A 6,090-nucleotide genomic window follows, 5' to 3' on the forward strand; every position below is an offset into this window, starting at 1 on the left:
TTCAGTTATCGCTTCTCAGCCTCTTGAAGGTTTAGATCAAGTATAGGAGAGCTGTTGGGAACTCTGATTTACAGTGCAGCAGTTTGCTGAGTACCCAATTAATTTGGTTCCCCCCCCACATTAAAAACATAGTCCCACACACCCATTTCTACACCCCTCTTGTAAACAAAAGTATGGTGGTGAAACCATTTAACCTTTAACTCTTCCATATCAATGAGAGGAATGAGCACTCAGGATACTGACACACACTGGCCCTTTTATCAGCCCTGCTACTGCACAAGGGTTTCAATTCAGGAAAAGACCCTTAATTAAAGAAATCATTGGAGCATGTGTTAAAGTGTCTTCCTGAATCAGGGCCAAGAACCTATAATTTCTCCCATCAGTTATTTAAAGGGTGTGAACCTCACAGGTGATCATTCTGATCTGATGTATTTCACTACTCCATCTGGGACAAAGGTGTGTTTAAGGGATATTGTGGGGACAAAATAAAGAGTGATCTTCAGTGCTCGGCACTGCTGGAAAAATTAGCTTGTGAAATTCACATACAATCCTCAGAAACAATCAACAATGTTTAGAAAATCATTAGAACATGAGCTCTTAATCTGGGGATCACAAATAGATTTCAGGTGAGTGCAGCCACACACCTTTTCTTTTTTGTTATATAGGATGTAGCTCTAAAGTGCTATTCTTTCTGTAACATGAGGTAAGGATGTGGAAAGCATTAAGAACTGTTGTATTAAACAAATGTTTCCCTTTGACATTATTTTTCTAGCAGGTATGTTTAACTCCTTTAATTAAAATAGAATGCTAATTACTAACTTCCAGAGGACACAAGAAATTGGAGTGATGATGTAGTATGAATAATAGAGTGGGGGGGGGTTCCTGCTGGGGAAAGATATTTGATCTACTCAAATTCTGTGGAAGTTACTTGATAAGTACAGACAGTCAAAAAGCCCAAGGCTCAATTGATTCAATCTTCACAGGTCAGTCTAAACTGCATAGATTGAACTGATAAATTAAAGAATGTAGGAACTTCTAAGTGCAGAAAAATCTAAGTAAAAGGTTCACATAGAGTCTCTCTGACTTTAGCCTAAGCATAAAAGCTATAACCAAACAAATTAACCAGGGCGTTTTTTTAAAGGGATTTTTTTTGCGCCCCAAGCCAAATCAGCCAAATTAATTCCAAATCCGTGATTTGTTCAAGATCCATATGTGGCCCTGCTACTGGCAAGCATCCTCCACTCCCGCCTGGAGCTTCAGATGCTTCCAAATCTTTTGGCGGGCATCCTATGTGCAGGCCCAAGCCCGGAAACTTGGTGTTCGGTCGTCTCTTGAGTTTTGCTTGCCCGCAGCCATATGGCCAAAGGTGCAAGCTAGGGAGAAGTCTCCCATTTCTGTAAAGTGGGCATATAGCCAAGATCCTCCCATGGAAAACTGGCCAGTGGAAAGCTAACTATGAGGCTCTCATAGGGAGTCCTGTCTGCAAGCAGACAAGGGTGCAACCCTCCACTACACAGTGTCATTTTAGTTGTATTACCTCGGTCAGGGTACTTCCTCTGCCACTGTCATGGTTTTTCCCCATGTTATCAAGTCACAGTGCGAAGCTATCTTGACAAGTCCAGCAAAATGCAAAATTCTTGCCTAATGAAGAGGGAAGCTGGACAGCTCTATAGTGAGGCTATCTTAAATTGTTCTTTGTTAGGGTTACCATACATCCGGGTTTTGCCAGACATGTCTTCTTTTTGGCCCCCTGTCCTTGTGTCTGGGCGGGATTTTAAAATGGGAGCAAATATCTGGGTTTTTGCTCTTCCTCTGCTTTCCTGGGTACCAGCAGCTTGGGGCTGGAAGCAGTGGGCAAGGTGATTGGCTTTTGGGGGTCATGCACTCTGCCCATGGGCCCTGGCAAACTCCCAGGTAAGAGGAACAGAGTGTGTGCAGTGCATGAGCTGTGTGGGCAGCATGGCTGGAGGGGCAGAGGGCTGTGGGTCAGGAGTGAGGGGTGCCGGCAGGGCTGGGGGACAGGGGCTTAGGAGTGAGGGGCAGAGGCAGGGCATGAGCATATCGCTGCCTGCTGCCCACCTCCCACCATCATATTACCCCCCCACCCCCCCTCGTATTCTCTTTTTTGATAGTGGAAATATGGCAACTCTATCTTTGTCCTAAAATTTTCATAGATTCCTTCCCAGAAAGCTAGAGGTGCTTTTCTAAACCCTGTAAAAATGCCAAAGTTGTGGACAACACCTCCTGCCTTCTCAGCACTTCCCAATTTCTGAAGTAAACAGAAAGGAGAAACTTGGTAGATTTCACCTCTGTCCTGCAGTTTCCGTAAGCTTTGTTCAGCTAGCTGGAAAGAGATAAGTGAAGGAATGTAAACAGAAGCTGAATGACCTTGCTTCACAGGCTTTCTCACTAGATCTGTCTGTTTCTCTCTGCATTGACTTGATAAACCAAGGAAAAGGAGAGATATTAAGACAATTTAACTCCTTGTTTTCAGAAACAAGAGCAGTTGTTCCTACAATACACAAATACCTGCTCTGATCTCTAAGGGATTTTATACAAGTATTAGGCTATGGGACAAAGTTGCATTTATTTTCTAATACAGAAATTAAGTTTATAAAGGTGTGTTATATAATATTTTTAATAGAAAGTCAACACCTAGAAAAGACAGAGCAACTGTTATAAAAATCCTGACAATTACGTATTATTATTGTATCATATATGAACTTTAGTAATAGACAAGGACCCAACCCATTATTCTGCTTATTGGTCATGTAACATAAAAAGACAGTCATCTATCTTTAAAAATACAAACAATTATTCAGGACTAGAAAAGCTGTTCTAAATGCCATATTCCAATTTTTTTCATGTGTAGGTGTTAGTATTTACATTTTGAAAAATCAGTTTTTGCTAGTGAAGAATGCTCTAACACAATTTTTATTTCCTAGTTTGTAGTGTGTTTCATTGTTCTAAAATATGCATCATTAGGTTCTGAAGGAAAGTAAGAGCTCATGACTACAAGATAACAACTATGGGTCCTATCATAATTGTATTTGGGTGCACTCTTGTGACAACTGAATCATATAGGAGGAAGGAGTGACGTATCTAAAGCCACACAGAAAATATTTGGCAGAGCTGGAATCAAAGTTAAATTTCAGTCCTGTGTGTTAACTATATGACTATTTCATCTTTTATTTATATGGATATTGATAATACCTGTGGTTAGATGCCCTGTCATAAAGAAATCGCCTGCTTCAGGGTAATAGCCAGTTGTTACAGGATAACTGCTAAGGAAAATTTTACCCTATGGATAGGTTATTCTGTAATCACTAATTATCGGGTTACTCTGCCCTTTCCTGTGAGGTATTTGTAGCTCCCCTACCACAAGTTTAACCCATGCTAGCAATATCTATGTTCTTGAATTAGTGCTAGGAATTAAACTTACTGAATTGATCTTATCCCAAAATGTTTAGAATTGTAGTGTTGGTATAGCTGCGAGGGTCTAATAAAAAGTGCAGAGAGCAAGACTTCTTTGGTTATCACTTTTATCAGACTAATCATAGTTTGGAGAGAGATTAGAAAACTGCAAAAAATTGCCAAAGTCTTTTCTTAATATCTTCCCTCCCCATGCCCAGTTGAGTTTCCAGTGAACATTGCATTCATTCATGGAGTGTCATGGGGTCTGCCCTCATCTTTGCAATGTATTTGGTGTGTGATCTCGCACAAATCATTTAGTAGCTGCATCTCATTTATAGTGGTGTGTGTGGTGAGGGACAGGAAATAATATTTTACTTGTCTGTGTAAAGCATTTGGTGATTGGCCTATAAATAAAAAATCCTATGTAACTGTTAGACTTCATCATTATATGCATCTCTGGCTAATTGTTTCTTTTCTTCTTGGGACTTAACATTTTCTGAAAACTATTTTCTCTTAGCACAACCGAGGGCTTACATTTAAGACAAATATTTTATATGGGCATAAAAACATTCCAGTTTGAACAGGTACAAAATGATGCTGTCTAAATGTCCCTTGTAGTATTTTTCTGATACAGCATTTGTAATTGTTTACTGTTTATGTAGATTTGTATTTCCCCCTCTAATAATGGTTGTAGTTTAGCAGTGTTAATTATAGCCTGAGTATACCAGCCGGCCTCGGCTGTTTAGCATCCCACAAAGAGTTGGTCTCTAAAGACTGAAAGCAAAAAATGGCATGTATAGTTATGAAACAGCTGATAATGATAACCTTCAGAAAAGACTGTTCTAATTTAATCAAAATACTTCTGAGAGTGACAGCCACCTAGACTCTTCTTCCAGTGTGTGAAAATCTCTGAGATGATGGACTCTGTAAGACAACTCTCTATTGTCTGTCCAGTGCAAGATAAAGGCACTAGTAGTTTCATAGCAGATCCAGTAATTGCAGAAAATGGTTTGAGAGCTGCAGTTTTAGTAACCCGTATTTTGTATGGCTGAACACACTCTACCACTGTCTAACTCAGGAGTGGGCAATTATTTTGACTGGAGGGCCACTTCACCAGTTTTGGTGAGCTGTTGAGAGCCACAAGGGTGATCCTGCTCCCTGGTTGCTATCTTGAGAAGAGAAGTCCTGCCCATGACCTCTGACCTTTGCCACCAAAAGCCCCTTTCCTTCCCCCTGAAAGTACTCCTTTTGGAACCAGGAAAAAAATTATATATTAAAAATCAAACATCCATAATAATATATTTTAATTTAATTTTATTTTTTTTAATTGTCCTGATTTGTTTGTTTGTGCTGTATATATAGAAGTGATTGCATAAAAGCTCAAAGTGAAGTCTTACTTTTGTATATTGTGGAGGGTGTGGGGGGGTATGGGTGGGTGGGTATGGGGTTTGTGGGGGGCTGTGTGTGGGAGGGTGTGGGGAAGGGTGTAGGGGTATGCGTGGGCATGGATGGGTGGGGAGAGGGTTTGTGGCTGGGGGGGGGGGGGGGAGGGGGGGGGGTGTGTGTGTGTGTGTGTGTGTGTGTGTAGCAGTGGGAGGGGTTCCCCTCAGAGGCATACGGGTATAGGTGTGGGGGGGTGTTTGTGGGGTGTGTGATTGTGTGGGTAAAGGTGTAGTTGTGGAGTTTGTGGTAGGAGGGTTTGAGGATATGTGGGGTGTGCATGGAAGCCCCCACATGGGCCCCTCTGAGCCAGCCAGGTCCTGCCCCTGCCTCCGCTCCACAACAGCCCAGAGCCTGCATGCCCTGCAGTAACTCCTCTGCCACTGCCAACAGCGCACAGCCCCGGCATAGCCTGTGCCTGCTCCACACCACCCAGCCGTGGTGCGTCCTGCCACCCCAGGGCATGCAGCACAGCTAGGGCAGCTCCTTCTGGCTGCTGCTGCCCCCAGCCCTGTGGAAGTGGCAGGTACCAGTGCATGCAGCCCTGACCCTGTGCACCTTGCAGCAGCTCCAGGCTGAGCAGCAGTGGCAGTGCCAGAAAGAAACTGCCATGCAGGGCAGCCTGGAAGTGGCAGTGATGGAGCCACAGGGCAGCCCGGTGGCAGTCCAGCTGCGGAGCATGCTCAGGGGGCAGCAGGATGTGCCACAGCTGGGCAGCACCTTGGCTAGGCAGGACCAAGGAACCTGCCGCAGGCTGGACAAAGTGCCTCTGTGCGCCAGATCTGGCCCGCGACCCATATTTTGCCCGCCCCTGGTCTAACTAAACTTGGCAACTTCATTATGAAATTGAACCAGGGATCCATGCTATACCAATGCCACACTGCATGCAACCTAGGTCACAGGAGCTTGAGACCAAAGAGAGTGACAAACCAGCTGCATTTTATTTCACATTTGAGAGTCTTCTGAAGCAAAATCAAAAGATGATGGGGAGCCCTTAGAGATCAGATCCACAGGAAGCTAGAAAACATTTCACTTTCAGTTACCTCTTCACATATGTATTTATATTTTATGTCTTGGTTTTGACTGTTCCTTCTGAACTCTAGTGGCAACATTGGGCCCAGCAGAGTCTAGCTCCCAGGGATGTTGTTGGCACAGATAGACCTACACAAGTTTTTCTGTTGTGATTTTTGTATTCTAGATGGGCAAAGCTGCCTTTCATTTTTTTTTTTTTTTTTT

General features: G+C 43.1%; 1 protein-coding gene across 1 annotated transcript in view; it reads left to right on the forward strand.

The window, feature by feature from the left end:
- Positions 1–586: 586 nt before the first annotated feature.
- The window catches only part of LOC102380686 (TPR and ankyrin repeat-containing protein 1-like), a gene marked incomplete at its 3' end in the record, with an annotated part of 58,520 nt that continues 53,016 nt past the window's right edge, over positions 587–6,090 (forward strand). Inside the window, exon 1 of the mRNA XM_014525100.1 lies at positions 587–626. The remainder of the gene's footprint in view (positions 627–6,090) is intronic.

Source organism: Alligator sinensis, unplaced genomic scaffold (genome assembly GCF_000455745.1).
Source record: "Alligator sinensis unplaced genomic scaffold, ASM45574v1 scaffold763_1, whole genome shotgun sequence".
Classification (NCBI taxonomy): domain Eukaryota; kingdom Metazoa; phylum Chordata; order Crocodylia; family Alligatoridae; genus Alligator; species Alligator sinensis.